The following is a 19,646-nucleotide window of genomic DNA, read 5'->3' as shown; positions in this document are numbered from 1 at the left end:
CATTGTGGGATTCTGCAAGAACTGATGATTACATAAAGGGAATCTGATTTAGTACATATTTAGTACACACTCCACTAGTGATTTTTCTTGGGTTATCAATATTCATAACAGAATATGATTTTATGACATTGGTAAAACATTAATATGTTGGAATCGTAAAGCAGAAAACACAGAAAGAACAGTTCCTTCTGACCAGGAAGAAACCGTAGGTGAAAGAGCAGCCAGGACTATAACCACAGTACAAGATTTTCTTGACACAGGTATGTCTGTTTCAAAATAATCAAAGACTATCTAACTTTCATTCACTGTACTGTTCTACATCGACATAATCACTACATACCGTTGTTATAATGTAATGTTATAAAATTTTCATTTTTGAAATTGTTTATTTTTTCTATTAATCAACATAAAAAAATATATATATATATTTTTTTTTAAATATACTGTATGTATATATATATATATATATATATATAAAATTGTTTTTTATAATTGCAGGAGGACAAAGTACAATAGATAGTAACATAGATACTGCATCTGGAGCATCATCCTCACCAAACTTGCAATCAAATGAAGAAAATGCACCTCAAAGAGAGACTATTAGTAGGGACCCAATAAATATTATACATAAAAAAAGTAAGAAGTTTTTATTTTTTAATATCTTTGCGTTTATTTACATAATTTTAAATTTGTTATATTAATACTGCAATAATAGAGCATTGTGAATGGAAGGAACAGAAAATAAGAGAAGATCACAAATGGTTTGAACAAAGGAGAAGAGAAGATCGGGAATGGTTTGAACAAAGGAGAAGAGAAGATCGGGAATGGTTTGAATAAAGGAGAAGATCAAGAATGGATAGAAGAACAAAGGACAGAAGATCTGGTATGGATGGAACAACATTTTAACAGCCTGGCGCAGAGCATGAACCAGATTTCAAATATACAGCTAAATCACTCATGCAGTTGGAAAATGGTAGGCCAGTACTTTGGTCAAATGACTACAATGATTGATGTGCTTTTTAGTCATCTCCAACAGATGGACAGCCACTTTATCCATATGGTAGTGTGACAGCATCAAGGCAACACAAACACAAGATTGATTGCCAACCAACTGTAGCTGTTGACGGACAATATCAAAAGAAGATCCTCTGAAGTAGATCCACATCTACAAACTGAACAGGTTGTAATGCCATCAACATACAGTGTAGTCCAGCAAATACATGAAGAAAATAGAGAGCTTCAGATGAGGATGGAAATGGAACGGATGCAATTCTCAAGCCAGGAAGAACAGGACCCGGAACCAAGAACTGATGAACCATGATTTTTAAAAGTAAAATAGATTTTTGATTGTAACCCTATAAATATATTGATTTTTTGTCAGGGGTTGAGGATGTGTTTTGTTACACTCCTTTTTTTTGGTGGGGTAAAAGATGTTTTGTTGGGGGTATTTTTTTTTTGAGTTAGACTGGGCGTAAGGGTGCGCAGGACCCTGGTGCGCAGGACTCTGTGATGACAGCACAAGGATATCGGGCTGAGAGTAGGACTTGGGGACCAGGTGCTGGTTGTTTTTTCTTTCTGGAAGATTGAAGTTTCATGCCATGTTTGTTTTCCTCTGCCGTTGTGTCCAGGAGAAGTGGGGCGGCATGAAGGGACCAGCCTGCCACTAGACGTGGAGGAACCAACGAGGCTGGCATAGAGCTGAAAAGGCGGTGGACAGACGGTAAGCGCAATATATTCTCTGGGGCTTCCCCCACAACATTTTGTTTTAAAATAAATACTTGAATAAAAAAGGGATAGTCATCATCCCAGCTTAAGGGATGCTCACTGTAATTACCATTACTAGAATACAAACAGTGGCCCTAATTCTACAAGTAACACAAGTGCAACTCTGCAGTCAGACGATTCTTGCATTCTTCGTATATACATCTTAGTTACAGTGCACGTATGCAAACTAGTCACTAAAATAGGGAATGTGATTGCAATGTATACACAGGCCCACCTGGAAGTGATTGACACCAAGTATCATTGGTGGGTGGTGTGGGAGTGTGGTCAAGCAAGTGCAGGCGTGTCACTGTATATGAATAAAGTTGCAGGGGTATGTATAATTTATCCATTGCAAACCTATATGCAGCCTGAGCAATCACTGTGTGAAGGGGGAGGATTTATGTTGTGCTGCGTCTCTAAGTATTGAGCCAAGTGTATTGTGATGGCATTCATTTCAAAAACTTTTCAGCGTGCGTGTGCAGGATTGCTATCTGTGCTGAATCAAGCCCAGTGTCAGCTACCCAGCTACAGAATGCAAAACATAGGCATGCAGAAGGTAAGTTTCAGAGGTTAAGGGAGTGTTAGGTCTAGGCACAACCGGTGCGTTAGGGCTAAGTTGCGGGAGGGGGATTTTAGGTTGAGGCACCACCAAGAGGGACTTGGGGTTAGGCACCCACGACAAGGGGGTTAGGCACCACAGTGGGGGAGTTAGGTACCATAGGGGGAGGTTAGGCACCACTAAGGGAGGGTTCCAGTTAGGAGTTGGGGGAGAAGGGGAGGGTTAGTATACTTTCCATGCCCAGTCAGGATCTTCAGAGTTTGTGATTGCAACATCAGTATTTTGTGAGATACTTACCAGCCGTCAGAATTTCATACACAAAGCTATAGAAAATAGTTGGCTAAATATTTATTATACGAAAGAAGAACTGTTTCAATAATTTAGGACTGTGTGTTATTGTTTTAAATAACATATTGGAGTATAGTTAGATTTTAATCTTATTTTTTTTTCATAGCTAATAGAGGAATTTGAACTAGTGAAAATGGATTTAAAAAATACAAGTCAATAAATAAAAAACATTTATACAAATACAATAACAAAATTATACAAAGAAAAACATGTAATGTATTGTTTAATTTGTCTTAAGCAAAGTATTTCTTTTTTATTTGCATCAATACGAAATAATGTATATTTCATATTTTTTAGCTTGTAAATAAACTAAAATGTTATGTTGATTTGCTAAATTTATGTTGATTTGCTTTGTGAATAAAACATGGCTTGCATTATTTTTTTAACTTTAAATAAAAAATAATAAACATAAGTCTTTATTGTATTTTTTATCAAGATATGTAATATCGACTTGCCATATAAAATTAAACATGCGTGTGTTTGTGTATACAAACACAAATGCAGGTCCGTTTATAGGGGCAGGTGACCCGTGCAATTACAAAGGGCGCTCCGCTCCTACCCCTGCTTACAGGAACGCTGGCCTCTGAAGCTACCGGAGGCTAAAGAAGCATTTACTTCAGAGAACAGCAGCATTCCCAGTAGTGCACTGCGAGGGTGAAATCATTGTTACCCACGCGGTGCAGAGCCTACCCTGCACACCAGATGGATAAAGTTAGATCAAGACAGAGGCGCAAGGCAGCAGCAGCAGTAGCGGCGCTCGGAGGTTGGAGAAGACAAAGTGGTCAGGTAAGTAATACTAAGTAGGCTGGGGGCGCGGCATATGGGGCACTACTATATGTGAAAAAAACAACGGGACAATGCATAAGTGGCACTGCAAAAGGGTCAAAGCTACAGGAGGCAGTGCATAAGGGCCAAAAATATAGGAGGTACTGCATAAGGGCCACAAATACAGGAGGCGCTGCACAAGGGCCACAAATACAGGAGGCGCTGCATAAGGGGCATAAATACAGGAGGCACTGCATAAGGGCCACAAATACACGGGGGCACTATTGCCTGAGAGCCAGTGGGGGGGGCAGCCTGTGAGCTGAAGGGTTGGAATGGCAAGGGAGGGGACTGGAGTGACACATGTAGGAGCTGAAGTGTGTATTAGGTGAACCTTGCTCTTTCAATGTATTTTATGTGGTTCTGGATTTCAAAACATTTAATTTACCTGCTGTTAAATTTTTTTTGTGACGGCTTCCACAATTGCTATATTGGACTCCACCAGGGATATTTAAAGAAGGCACTGGGACACGCTATCGATGGTTAATGGAGTGCACCCTTATCTGTGTGTGTATATATATATATATATATATATATATATATATATGTGTATTAAAAATGCCCACAGCAGAAAAGCAGGCCTACTACATATTTGCTTCTAAAGCTAGAGGCAGGACTAAAGACAGACGTCTATATTCAAAGGTCTGTCTAGATCTAGATGCCAGAACCCCGACGGATGGCTTCCAGAATGAAGGTAAGCAAAACTATAGTAGCTGTTAGCTATGGGGAGGGTTAGTTTTAGGCCCCCCATGAGGTTTAAGATTAGGCTAGGGGAAGGGGGGGATTATGTTTAGACATCCCCCTTGTAGGGTTAGGATACGTATCCCGTATATACAGTATGTGATTACAGGAAGCGTGTTTAAAAACTTTGATTAAAAACAAACAAACAAGGGTATAGTTAGGTATGAAAATGGGATTTTGTTAGCATTCTCTATTTGGTTTCTCGGTATATTATCTATCTAACTTGCCCTCTAATAAGGGACAGGTATGGTCGTTGTAAACGGGATGGCCGGCTATTTTTAGATGGTGTATGAAGGCAGAACTCGTGCATTCGCCTGGGGTTAGCCATCTACATTGCTGTCTGTTACATGGCGGATCTGGACAATTACGGGACTTAGCGAGACTCATCTGACTGATGTGACTTCTTGGTTGGCTTTTGTCGGTATTGTGACAGTGAAGGGAGATTGTTTACTTACTATGTATTGTGATCGGTATTGTCATAGTTATGGATGTTTATATGGGAAGTGGGCTTCAGACTGCACACCTTGAACATATATATATAATTGGAGGTTCTACCTGTGGAGACAATTGATATATGCACAAAAAAAAGAAGTACAGGTGCTCAACTCCAAATTAACTGTATATAAATACATTTTTGCAATGAATAGTTTTTTGGCATAATCTTGGCCAAGGTTATGGGCCTATCCACCGCTGCCGGGTAGGTCCCTAACATACTAGGATTCAAATCCACAGCGCAGGACACCCCCAAACTGGCCCAGCAAAGCCACCCCAGGGCACCGCCATAGTAAGAAAAGTGCAGTGTAAAAGAGATAGTTAAGAGCAGCCTAGGCTGCATATAAAGAATGAAAATAAAAAGTGAAGTACATATATAATAAACAGTGAAGGGTTAAAATGTGTTAACACATTTTAACCCTTCACTGTTTGTTTACAACACACTATGGGCCTGATTCAGCAAAGGACACAGATGCGAATTTGCACGCACCCAGTTGTTTTGCACTGCGCATGCGTATGAGTGGCAGTGCACCCGCGCAAACTGCCCAATGCAATTGGATACCGATCGCAGGGAGCACGCAGTCTCATTGTACATTGATTGACAGGAAGTGACCGTTCGACCATTACAGGCACATTAATAATTAAGCCCCTGCGATGGAAGATGCAGCCTGAGCTCTTACTGCGTGCAGGAAGTTTAGCAATTCTGCGAGAGGGTCAGGTCAACCACTATTGTGTGCATGGGTCCGATGTAGAGACAAACTTCTAAACGGAAATCCCAGTGAAAAAATTGAATATATAAAAATCATGATACAAAGATCAGTAAATGATGAGATAATAAGTGAAGAAGAATCCAAATATGTAATTAAGTAAAATCCAGTTCTCCCAGTAATTTATATCTTACCAAAGATACATAAGGATCAACAAAACCCACCGGGATGCCCCATTATTGCGGGAACTGACTCAGTTTCCTCTAACCTATCACACTTCTTCGATTCATTTTTACAACCAGAAGTTATCAAACTAAAATCCTATGTAAAGGATACAATGGATGTAATTAGAAAAATATAGGGAATTAATCTTATGGAAGAAGCTTTTTTGGTTACAGCAGATGTAAGTGCAATGTACACCATTATTGACCATGAGGCAGGAGTTAAGGGTGTAGAATATGCATTGAGAAAGAATCCACTTTTTAATGATAAAAAGATAAATTTTATTAAAGAAGCCATTCATTCCAGCTATTCATTCCAGCTATTCATTTTACAAAATAACTATTTCTGGTTTGATGGACAGTTCTATTTACAACTTAGGGGGACTGCTATGGGCACCCGTTTTGCACAATCTTATGCCAATTTATTTATGGGATGGTGGGAGGAGTCAACAATATGGGAAAATAATGATTTTATTCACAATATAGTTTTATGGGTTAGATATATCGATGATATATTTTTTATCTGGAACGGGACAGAAGACAACCTTCTTTTATTTTGTGACATTTTAAAAAACTCTCTTAATATTAATTTAGTTTTTAACAAGAATAAATATGAGATTAATTTTTTAGACTTAATAATTTATAAAGGAGATAAATTAAACACCAAAAATTACAGTTTACAAACTGACAGTAACGCCACATACACATATACACCACCAGTAATCATCACCCGCATTGGCTAAACAATTTCCCAAAGGGCCAGGTTCAGAGAATTAGAAGAAATTGTACCAACGAAAATGTATTCCAACAAGCAGAACTCAAAAATAAGTTCATTGTAAAAAGATATGATACAAAATCAATTGAAGAAAAGATTGAAGAGATGAAAAAAATCCCCCAGAGAAATTTGCTGGAATGCAGAAAACAACAATCGCAGAATAATCATCCAAGACTCCTTTTCGTGTCCACTTTCAACAATCAGTATCATTCAGTGAACAGATTTTTAAAAAACATTGGCATATTTTAACCTTTTAAAAGATATTATTACCCCTGTACCTGCTTTCACATAAAGAAAAGCGTAAAATATGAAAAATAAATTGTGAAAAGTGCAATCCCAGAAAAAAGGAGCAATAGAGTAAAAACCACTGGATTCCATTGATGTGGAAAGTGCATCCCATGTAGGACCCATCAACATCAAAAATGTAAGGAGACCTATTCATCAACAACCACGATAGGTTTTTAAAATACGGGATTTCATTACCTGTGAAAGCACTAATTGTATATACATTATAGAATGCATTTGTAATCTCCAATATATTTGAAAAACAATAAGAAAATTAAAAGATAGATGGGGGAACATGAGCAGTATTAAAAGAGGGTACGAAAATTACACACTATCTAAACATTTTAAATTAAAACATGCATTTTCTACGTCAGGTATCAAACATATTATAGGTATTAAAAAAGTTGAGGGAAACTGGAGAATAAAAAAAATCAGATATCTGTCTAGCCAAAACGGAAATAAAAACCATATATGAGCTGAGGACCCTGGAACCTTTAGGGTTAAACAGCGATTTTGAGCTTAAATGGTTTTTATAAATTCATGAATTATCTTATCGGCTTCTTGTTTTTTTTAAATATTTTTTACTCATACTTATAAGTATGTAATCGTATGTAATGCTAGATGATTGTTCTCTATAGTAGATATGGAATTCACTATGACAAATGTATTCTTCTTTTATATATCATTTAAATGTTTATTTTTAAACCATGGTGATGTAATTTTAATGTGGGAGGTTTTTATTATCTATCCCATTTCTTATAGAAAAGTGTTGTCTCCTAAGTACATTACCCATCCTGTCTAAATAGATGGAAGGTCTTCCGCCCATACTGCCCATGTGACTTGATGGGCGTGATGCCACACACATGCGTGATACATTCCAGGCGTGTGGACATCACGTGAGCGGAACGATCCACGTGTTCACAAAACGCTCAATGGCGATGACGCACTTTAGATTATGTATTTCCGGTGCTCCACGACATGGTGGAAGCGTTTCAAGTGTTGGAACGCACTCGGTGGTAAAGATTCGATCGAGAATTATGGCCACTATTAGATTCTCCATTTTTAGGAATAGAGAACGGGAGCTTTAGCACTTATTCCTTTCATACCAAATTGGTTAATACTTGATTAGAATAAGTGGTTTCTCACCTGTGTGACTTCTCTGATGTGTAACAAAACTTAATTTCTGTGTAAAACATTTCCCACACTCAGAACATGAAAATGGTTTTTCACTTGTGTGACTTCTCACATGTGTGACAACAGATGATTTCTCTGTAAAACATTTCCCACACTCAGAACATGAAAATGGTTTTGCCCCTGTGTGACTTCTCTGATGTGTAATTAGATATGATTTCTTTGTAAAACATTTCCCACATTCAGAACATGGAAATGGTTTCTCACCTGTGTGACTTCTCTCATGTGTAACAAGTTGTGATTTCATTGTAAAACATTTCCCACACTCAGAACATGGAAATAGTTTCTCACCTGTGTGACTTCTCTCATGTCTAACAAGTTGTGATTTCCGTGTAAAACATTTCCCACACTCAGAACATGGAAATGGTTTCTCACCTGTGTGATGTCTCTCATGTGTAATTAGATGTGATTTCTTTGTAAAACATTTCCCACACTCAGAACATGGAAATAGTTTCGCACCTGTGTGACTTATCTGATGTCTAACAAGAGCTGATTTGGACGTAAAACATTTTCCACAATCAGAAGTGACTTCATCACTGCTATGATCTGTACTATGTGCAACAATATGTGAGTAACCAGAAGTACATTCTTCAAAAATAGAGGGATCAGATGGTATATCTGCACTAAGAAGTGATGGATGTATATTTAGTGTTATGTAATTTTCTTCCGGAGATCCTTGTGTGTGGTTATCTTCTAATTTAAAATCTGGAGACAAAACGAGATGTCCCTCTGAGGTCTTCCTTGTATTCTCTCCACCTGGTAGAAATAAAATAGTTATCCAAGTATCCCACAGAAAAGGCATCATTAATATTATTCTCACCCCTATTCCCAGAGGTTTGTGCTTAGTACAACATCATGCAGAACACTCTGGGCTTCTACTGTTCACACTCATACAAATAATATAGGAGAAGAAACAAACCTTACTACATAGAGCAGAACCCTAGGACTCTAGGTTCTTTTTACTATCCCAGGAGCCGGCCAGCCCTAGATAATGCCCAAGGGGGAACTTTCACCCGGTTCCCAAGTTCTAGGCAAAGGGTGATAGATCTATCCCTCACTTTTGACACAAAAGGCAGAAAAAATTCCTTAGTGCTAATAAAAAACGTACAAAATACTAATAGATTAAGGATGTAATATATCCTATATATAAATTTAATAGAAAATTGTATATTAGTCTATAGGGAAAAAAATAGCAGCTAAGTAAAATGAGGAGTAGTGATAGTCCCACAAAAAGTAAAAAAAAAGATGAAAACTGTGCTAATAAAGATATACGAACCCTGCGAGGCTGGCACTCTGTGTGGTTTCAATCATATATCTTGCTGTGGTGCCTTCCTAGAGTGTCTGCCCACTCAATATATAGATTCGGAGGTATAGGCGGCACTTATCCAGACTTGTAATAAGTATAAAATACGACCTTTCTTTCCAACTTTTCGGAGGGAGTACCTCCATCTTAAGATGGAGGTACTCCTTCCAAAACGTTGTAAATAATGGACGTATTATATACTTATTAAAAGTCTGGATGAGTGCCGCCTATACCTCCGAATCTGTGTGTGTGTGTATATATATATATATATATATATATATAAATAAATAAATAACTTTATCTGTCTAGTTATATAGCTCTACCTATTGTAATAAGATTGGGGCAGGAGGTCCCACTCCTGGGGTAGATGCAACCTGCAAACACACAGCAGTTAGGAAACAGTACACGAGTCCAGGGTTTTCCTACAAGCTAGCCTCAGCTAGTTTTTATTGTGCAGTATAAAATGGAAAATATACAAATAAATCCTAGCACTAAACAGATTCCCCCTCTCAAAGTGATAGGGCACAGTATTTAAAAGAGCCAAACTTGACACAGCTTATATGAGCCTCTCACAGCTGCAGGCACTAATTAGCCTGTTCTCAAGTTGAAGGCCGGAAAATCCCAAAACTCTCAAGCATAAACATACATTTCCTGAGGGTTTAAAATACATAGGTCAGAAACCTTGGAGAAATATAATTTGCCATTTAGCACTTTACCAGTGCTTCTGTCACAGTATATCTATTTTACAAGTCGTCCTGAGTGCTGATGTAGATGCTATATATTTATTCCTCTCCTGACTGGGAAAGGTAATTGGAGGTCACCGGGCGCAGTACCGGAGGCAAGCGTGGGTGTGCCAGCATTACCGAGTATCATGCATATGGTAGGGCAGTGAGAAATCAGGAAGCACCCATGTTGTTTGCAAATGAATAATATCAATTTAATAAGAATATACAAAGACAGAAAATATATATTTCAAAAAAATGATTCAAGACTATAAGAACTTCTAGCTTATATAAGCCTCATGAAATACAATAAAAAGCATAGATGCTGGTATCATTGCATTATCTACAAAGATAAAATTGTGAATAGGTATAGTATATAGACCATCTGTTTTTCATCTGGAATTGGTCCTGTGACCAGATGGCTGCAGCCTCTACTCCTGATCACAGATTACTGGACCTTAAGGTATCAGGGATCCCCGCTTACCATCAGTGACCGCTTGTCACTGACTCCAACCACTGCGCAGTGGGTGGGTATATAGCTGCCACCTCCGAACTCCCACCATCGTCGTTTCCGCTTTTCCTTATTTACACTCAGGCTCCTATCTCCAGCACCTGGAACCACTTCTGCTGCGTATGCGTTAGCTAGCTGCAGCCACACCCCCCGATTGGTGTCGGCTGATTCCTCCTGATCCCACGCAAAGGACCAGGCTCTGCACGGTAGCTGGCAAAGGCCTTGAGCTTTGGATACGTTTGGATCAATCCAGAACAGCCGGAGAACGGAATAGCACTTTTTGCAATTCTGTTGGTCGCAAGATTCAGATGCAGTTGTACGGCAAAGATGTTTATTGCTCACAGTCTTGAAAAAGATCTTCCCTTTAGCTTCACGGGGGTATAGCATACATAGATGATACAGCAGTCTTGATATTCCAAAGATATACAAGGTTGGACATTTTTACCAGGTATGCAGCCTTCTTTTATGCCACTCAAATACACATTGCCACTGGGGTAAGTCCGCCCTGTGGTTTCCAACCAATCACCTTAAGTGCATATCCTGTGCTGGCCACATGCACATTTAACATTGTCCCCTATTGACAAGGGGAAGTTATCACTCCCCTGTGCCCGAGCCTACCTGGTATTTTAGTCGCCACCCAGGAGTCAGCTCATCTAGGGCCGGGGGAGGTTTCCCCCCAAAAGCGTCTTCCAGGAATCTGCTAAGGGACCAAGCCTGCCACCCCTGCCTGAATCTGAGCTTCAGAGGTGGACAAGCAGGGTCCCTAGGCATGGTTTCCTGGCCACAGAGGGGAAGCTCTTTTGGAGCTCGCTGAGAACAATTAGCTGGCTGCATTAGCCAGCTTCCTATGCACCCTCCTCATACCACTTCCAGGCATGAGGCTGCATAGGTGGAACGTTTATTGCTCTGGAAGGGTCTGGAGGATCCAGCAGCCCACTGAGAACTCTGGATTCCTTGGCCATCCAGGGAAATCAAAGGTAAGTGCAATTTTCCTTAAATTATACATTTAAAATCGCTCCCGATCCCCAGCGTGCAGCTGCCATCCACGCTGGGAGCTGTGCTTCCGGCTCCAATCAGTCAGCACACAGCACCGCAGCCTCGCTATGTAGCTGTGGCACCAGGAGCTAAGCTCCCAGCCCCAGCATGGAACACTCAATGGCTCCTTATAGAAGACGCCATGCACCGAGGGGTTAACACTGCCGCGGCCATCTGAGGAGGTCCAGGCAGCGGAAGATCACATAAATACATTTTAATACACACCGGGCACTTAGCGCCAATAATACATTTAAATACTGAGTGCCTAGCACCTATTGTTACATTTAAAAATGGCGCCGCAGCACAGGGGGTTAACCCCTTCTGTGCCATGGCCATGATCCACGTGTGATGTGGGATAACCGGAAGCTGGCACTTGAATAAATTTGAATAGAAGCTAGCTCCTCCCCCTCTATACCCCCTACAGGTCAGACTAAATAAACTGTGCCCGAGGAGAGCTGGAAAATAAATCATAGAGGAGAAGAGAAGCTAGAACATACCTGAACAAATAAACATATATGCAAACAAATCAAGGAAACCTTGAAGAAAACATCTGTCCAAACCTGGAAGAACAATAGCGAATGCAGGTGGAACAGCACTATGTGGGCATCCAGTGTCCCCTGTGGAATCGGAGAAAGGGATTTATCGGTAAGTACCAAAATCCTGTCTTCTCCTTCATCCACTAGGGGACACTGGAGTCTCAGTACAGTGGGGACATCCCAGAGCTCACATCCCGGGCGGGAGAGGGCTAAGAACCCTGCAAAACAGCACGGCCATACTGTGAAGCAGATGCCGCAACTGTGTTAAAACGGGAAACATTTTTGCAAAAGTATGCCGGCCTGACCAAGAGGCCGCCTGACAAAGCTGAGTTAGGGAAACACCGAGGGCAGCCGCGCACGAAGGACCCACCGAGCATGTGATTGAAGTAGGAGGTTGATTCGATGCAGCCAAATAGGCCTGTCTGATAGTCAGACGAATCCATCCTGAAATAGTCTCTTTTGAAGCCGGCCCACCAGGACGCGCCATATCATATCGAACAAACAGCGTATCCGACTTTCTGAGGGATGCAGTCCTATCAACATAAATCCGAAGAGCCCAAACCACGTCTAGGGATCTGGATGCTGAAGAATCGTCTTAATACACCGGAACCACAATCGGTTGGTCGATGTGGAACGCAGACACCTTAGGTAAAAAAGATAACTGTGTACGGAGCTCAGCCCTATCCTCCTGAAAAATGAAGTAAGGTGGACGACAAGAAAGCACCCCTAGCTCCGACACACGCCTAGCAGACGCGAGCGCCAAAAAGAGAACCTCTTTCCAAGTTAAACATTTTAATTCCACAGTCTGTAAAGGTTCTAATAGTGAAGACTGGAGAAAGGAGAGGACTAAGGAACTAATTCAGACCCGCTCGCGAGCGTTGAGCGCTCGCAAGCGGGTCGATGTTGGGCAAGTGCGCATGCGCACGACGGAGGCTGCTCCGTCGTGCGCATGCGCGAGACCCGGATAGTGATGGGCAAGCCGTCGCTCCGGGTCTCGCACCAAAGGGGGCGTGCTGTCGATGGTGACAGCACGCCCCCTTTGGTGGGCGTGCCGGGGGCGTGGCTGCCCAGACGGAGTTGTTCCCATGGGTACGCCTACCGTCTGGGTCCGGCCCCACTGACATCACTAGTGATGTCAGTGGGAGTGCTTTTGGCTCTAATAGAGCCAAAAGTACTCCAGGGCTTGCGGCCAACGAGACCCTACCGCAAGGGTCTCGTCACAAGCCCGATGGTCGCGATGGACGCTCGCTCGCACAAGCTGTGGGTGGTAACCCACAGCTATGCGAGCGGCCAAAAGGCCGCACTATGGAAAAAAAAAACCGCCCTGATTCAGAGCGGGCGCTCGTTCAGAGCGTCCGGCTCTGAATCAGGGCCTAAATCCAAATTCCATGGGGCCGTAGGAGGTAAAAACGGAGGTTGCAACCTGCAAACCCCCTGTAGAAATGTCTGGACATCCGGCAATAATGCTAGTCTCCTTTGAAAGAAAATTGACAGAGCCGAAATCTGAACCTTCAAAGATCCCAGACGATGGCCCGCTGATAAACCAGCCTGTAGAAAAAGAAGCCTTGCTATCTTAAATTCTGACGGTGGCGAACTCCTGCGTTCACCCCAAGATACATACGCCTTCCGTATACGCTGATAGTGCTTAGACGTAACTTCCTTTCTAGCCCTCAGCCGAGTAGGAATTACCCTTGAAGGGATACCTCTTCTTCTTAGGATAGGCCTTTCAACAGCCACGCCATCAACTAATCCGCTTTAAGTTCTGATAAACGGACCCTGGTGCAGAAGGTCCTTCTGCAGAGGAAGAGGCCACAGGTCGTCTTATCAGCAGCCAACATGGTTGGAATACCACGCCCGCCTGGGCCAGTGTGGGGCCACCAACAGTACCTTTACCCTTTCTCGTTTGATTTTTTGAAGCTTACGAGAAAGAAGTGGGAGTGGAGGGATAAGGTAAACAAACTGAGACCTCCAAGGAGTTGTAAGAGTATCCACTGTCACCGCCTGTGGGTCTATTGTCTGTGAGCAGTAGAGAGGCCATTGATGGATCAACCTTGACGTCATGAGATCTACCTGAGGAAGACCCCAACGCTGAATCAGTTGTTGAAACACCTGTGGTTTGAGCGTCCATTTCCCCGGATGTCTTGTCGACTGAGGTAGTCGCCTCCCAATTTCTGCTGAAATTGCTACTGCTAATTCCTCTGCCCAGAGAAGAATGCGGCTTACCTCCCTCATGGTGGACTGACTCTTGGTGCCGCCTTGTCTGTTTATGTACGCCACAGCTATGGCATTTGTTGGACTGCACTCTGATTGCATGGCCCTTCAACAGGGGCTGTGCCATCCGAAGAGCATATAACACTGCCCTTATCCTTATGGGCAGTACCGCCTCCGGTCGAGTCCAGCGGCCCTAAAAGTGTCCTCCCCGAGTCACTGCCCTCCATCCTCTCAGACTGCTGTCTGTGGTGAGGAGAATCCATTCCCACATTGCAAACCTCTTGCCTACCAGTAAGTGTGAGGAATTCAGCCACCAATGAGAAATGTTCGAGCCTTGGGTGACAGTTGTACTCGCTGGTAAAGAAAAAAATGGGACCCTGACCACTGAGAGATGAATGGAATGGACGGGTATGGAACTCCAGTCTTGAATGGACTCGAAGGTCGCAAACATATTCCCCAAAGGAGGAATACGCAGGTGTACTAACACCCTGCGATGGCGTAGTATCAACCACACCATGTGTTGGATGGAGCTGTCTTTTTCCTGCGGAAGAAACACCCTCTGCTCCACCATGTCCAAAAACATCCCTAGGAAAAGCAGACACTGAGTAGGCTGTTGGAAATTCAGGATCCATCCCTCCTGCCGTAATTGAGTGACTGACGGAGCCTTGAGACATAGATCGTCCAAGTACGGGACTATAGTGACACCCTGAATCCGAAGAAAGGCCATCATTACAGCCCTGACCTTCGTGAACACTCTTAGTGCTGATGAAAGACCAAAGGGTGAAATTGAAATTGAGTCCCGCACTGCGTGATGAAACCAAATGGGAATGTGGAGATAGGCATGGTGCCGTGACTTGGAAGCGAACAGAGGTTGCTGCGGAAGAGTACTAACCACTGTACAATCACGGCCTCCCTCTCGAGACCTGCAATGACAGACTGCACGGACTCTATCTTGAACCTTAAGTTCCGCAAATAAAGTTGAAATGTTTCAGGTTCAGAATGGGTCTCACTGAACCGTCCGACTTGGGAACTACAACCAAGCTGGAATATAAGCTTTGACCCTGATTGTATAACAGTTTGTCTGCTGACGCCTGAAATTGCAAAAGCGAGCTCCCACCTTGGGGTCCCCCAGGGGAGAAGGTAGTGCGTCATGCCGGAGGCTTAACTGCTGGGAGGAAGATGCAGTGGCTCTACCCCTGCCTCTGGGACCACGGGACATAGCGGGAGCTACTCTGGAACGACCCCTGAATTTCCTTGGGATCCGCAAGGACCGAAAGGACGGTCCAAAGAGGAGTTGCAGATGGGAGATAAGTGGACTTAGCACCTGTGGCTTTAGAGATCCACTTGTTCTTATCCAAACAGAGCTTCCCCTGTGAATGGAAAAGCTTCCACAGCTCTTTTAACTTCCTCATCCGCCTGCCATTGTCTCAGCCACAGGGCTCTGCGGCTGAGATAGCCAAAGCCGAGGATCTAGAGGAAAGATAATAAATATCTTTTGAAGTCTCCCTGATAAAGGGAAGCAGACTCTGCAATCTGTTCCATTAAAGGAACCAGATCCTCCACCGGAACACCAGTTTTAAGGCCCTCAGCAAGCTGCGTAGCCCAAGCTTCCACAGCATTGTTGACCCAACAACTGACTAGTGCGGGTCAAGTTACAGTGTACCTAGACGTTTGAACTCGGGTTGTCTGGGGATAAAGTCTGCAGCACCTGGTATTCCCAGGCGGACTCTCATCCAAGTACTAACCAGGCTTGACCCTGCTTAGCTACCAAGATCAGATGAGATCTGGCGTGTTCAGGGTGGTGTGGCTGTAGGCTGCCAGACAGATGTGCCCTGAGCTATTCCCTAGGCACACTAAAGTATGGCAGTGGCGAGAACTGCTCCCATACAGGGAGCACCGTCTTTTTAAAAGACATGACATCGACTTCCGGTGGGCGGGGCACCCAGAGTGGCCGCATTTTACTTGGGCTCCAGCCTTATATGCTATAAATGACCCAGGATTGGGTTTCTTTACCCGAATTAATCACCCAAAAGCTGCCTACTACAACGCCACTGCACTACAGAGTGACTTGTTTCAGTTATTGGGTCTGGAGCCAGAATCTATCCACCGGGATCCAAGCCTGAAGAGGTCAGGCGTTCATGACTGCCCCCCGCCATTTTGGGCATGAAAAGCCTGAGAGAAGACTCTCCTTCTCCTGCTAAAGCGGCCATCTCTGCCTTCTCAGGAGTCGCACCGCAGAGATTGCTAGCCCCCTTGAAGACTACACCTGCATGGGATAATTATATGTGGCAGCAGAAGACTGGCAAGCGTTCGCGGACCATCCGTTTTACCCGCTGCTGACGTCCTGGCCTGAAGTGGTTAACACGCGGAGGCGCTGTACCTGTGACCGCTCCCTTGGATTGGCAGTGTGGGTGATCAGGTCGTGCGTTGCGGTCCGGAGCCTCTCCTCTGGTCATTGGCAGCGGTGATCATCGATCCCCTCCGGTACTGCAACATAGCCTGAGGTTACACTTGTTCTAATTAGCGGAGCTTACCTGCCGGATGCGGGCTGAGGTTCCGGGGGGCGATGTCCGGGTGATAGGGATGTGCCTGCTCGGTATATCTCCTAGACCCCACTGCATACTCAGCCGCTGATGGGACAGTCCTTCCGGGTACTTCTGCTGCAAGCTACGCGGCCTGATACCCCCTCCACTGCTGTTCCTGACACGGTGTCTCCCCGAGTGTGACTGTCAATATAGCTGGGGATCTATCTGGCTCCGGTCCTTTGCTGGATGTTGGCAGCTATTTGCTGAAGACCGCTGCACGCCTGGAAACCTGTTTGATGCCCTTGAGATTGCGCGGGCAATGAAGGACCTGTCATAGATCCTGGATCCCCTTTTGCTGCATTTGAAGGAGACGATCTGATCTTAAGTGCCTTGTACCCTGATGTGATAATCGGAGAATACTTACTTGGAAGCTGTCGCTTATCTCTCCCTCCTCCCAGGGACCCCAACCTCTACACAGAAGTCTGATTTCCGGTGTGTGCCAGCAATCCATTGTCTTTCTGGTTGAAGACTACTTGTAATAATTATCCGACCCCCTCTGCTTCTCCCCGACCCCGATTACCTGCTTGGTTGTTAACCCCATCCCTATACCGCGGTCTCTGAGTGCTGAGGAGGCATCGCTGATTCGGACACTGGGCTGCTGATGTCCGGACTTTCTATTTTTGCTGTTCTGGGAAGGTGCGGAGGCCGAGGTGCTCATTTTGCTGCACTTGGCTAATACCCCGGTTGATCCTGGACTTTGTTGTGCCATGCTGAAAGTCTGATAAGTAACACAGCTAAATATTTATACTTGTTTTTCTTTTTGTGAGCTTTTAGTATATTGTACTTTGAACAGTGAAGATATACCTTTGTCTATCATATGTATTATATCTGACCTAACACTAGTACATCGCTGCCATCTGCTGGTCAAAGTGACAAACAACAGTATCTAATTCTAGCCTCTATGCTGATAGGCATTTCATAAATTATCTGTATATCATTGTTGCCACATACTGGCAGCAACGGAAGCAAATTTTGTTAGTTTCATGTTACAGGTACACGGTGTATCATGGAACCTTGGTAGGGCTTCATCATATAGAGGAATGTAGCTCAATTATTCTTGCTCAGATTATAAGACATAGGTATTAGACAGAATGATGTATATTTTTGAATCTTCATAACATGTCTGCAATTTAGGGGTGGTCCGTGCGCATATATGCCTGTACCTTGCTATATCTCTTGCTAATCTAGTGTCCTGCTGAGGAATTTGGAATTCTTCTGACCTTACTAACTGCTAAGGATCTACTTTGAGTAGAATTTTCAATGGATCTCTCACTAGGTTATGGACAGATACGTCCGTAAATCTACTCCCGCTTCACAAGGGTCGACAGGTAAAATGGGCAAAGTGTCTAAGACTCCAGCTAAAGTTATTCCCCCTTCTCCATCACGTAGTGACACTGCTGATATGGAACCTGAGGAAGCTACAAATTTCAGTCATCACTCTCAGGGTCCCTCGTCAGTTGCTGAAACGGCTCAGGAAATTTCTAAAATACTAATGCCTCTAATAGATAAAAAACTGGATTCCCTCCAGTCATCTTTTGACGCTGCACTTGCTAAAATAGATTCCAATACCTCCAGACTCGCTGCCTTAGAGCAGCGAGTTAGTGATGTGGAGGATCGCTCCCATGATATGCAACACACTGTAGATACGCAATTGAACAGCGTTCAATCGCTATTAGTCAAAATTGATGATATGGAAAATCGACTTCGAAGAAGTAATTGAGGTTTATTGGGGTACCTGAGCAAATAACTGGCCAGGCTCTGGTTCAACTGGTAGCCCACAAAATCCCTGCAGCCCTAAATTTGTCGGAAAATTCCATCTTGCCCCACGTAGAGAGGGTCCATAGAATAGGTCCGGAAAGACCAGCGCCTAATTCACGATCTAGACCAGTGATTGCAAAGTATCTAGACTATCGAATGAAGGAAAGGATACTTGCTGAATATAGGAAGATACCCACACTAATGATAGATGGTTATAAGGTGCTCATATTCCAGGATTTTTCAGCAACGGTAACACAGAAAAGACGGGAGTTTTCAGATGTGTGCAAATTATTGTATGAGCGCAACACTAGATTTGCTCTGCTATATCCTGCCAAGCTGAGGGTGGAGGATGGGGGTCAAACATTGTATTTTTCAGACCCTAAGATTGCTAAACATCATTTTGGTGTGGGTATAGACAGGGAGCGCCCGCCGCAACGGTCACCAAATAGATGATTGGATAACTGTTATAACACCAATTTAAGGTACGATTCTAATTTCTAAGCATCCACGATCATCCCTGAGAGTAGATTGTTCATTTACATTTGATGCTAATCTGTTAAACGAGAAACTAATATTGAATGCCATCACGTCTGATTGACATAAAGGAGCATTCCTCGTTCCAGTGAAGTTTTTCTAGTGTACTGATACACGTTTTGTTTGCTACTTTATAAGTGATATTTAGTAGTTCAGGTGTGAATCACAGGTTGCGAGTGATGAACACCACATTGAAATGTTGGAGAGAAAATAAAAGAAAAGGGTGTAAGAGACATTGCGCAGAAATGTATAATGCATTTATTTTTCTATGGTTTTTCATTTTTATTATTTTTATTTAAATTTTTTATTTTGTTGGCTCTCTCTCGTTTTCTCTCTCCCCCCCTGGGGGAATTCGGTGCCGGGGGTTTCGCATTCTTTAAATAAGGTGGTCTCCGCATGCTGGGACGGAGTACCACGTTTTGACTTCATTTTGTTCTTAAACTGTTTTGTCCCACAGCAAGGTATTGGATAAGACATGTCTAACGATATGAATACTGGTAATACTGGGGCACCGGTTTGTTAAGTTGAAATTTTTATCTTGGAATG

The 19,646-nt window shown here is 43.1% G+C and overlaps 1 pseudogene; it reads right to left on the bottom strand.

Moving 5' to 3' along the window:
• Positions 1–15,919: 15,919 nt before the first annotated feature.
• On the bottom strand, positions 15,920–16,038 carry LOC148430267 (5S ribosomal RNA; annotated as a pseudogene).
• Between the last annotated feature and the right edge of the window lie 3,608 nt (positions 16,039–19,646).

The sequence above is a fragment of the Taudactylus pleione genome, unplaced genomic scaffold (genome assembly GCF_031769625.1).
Source record: "Taudactylus pleione unplaced genomic scaffold, aTauple2 ptg004179l, whole genome shotgun sequence".
NCBI classification, from domain to species: domain Eukaryota; kingdom Metazoa; phylum Chordata; class Amphibia; order Anura; family Myobatrachidae; genus Taudactylus; species Taudactylus pleione.
This window is presented reverse-complemented; position numbering and strand designations above follow the sequence as displayed.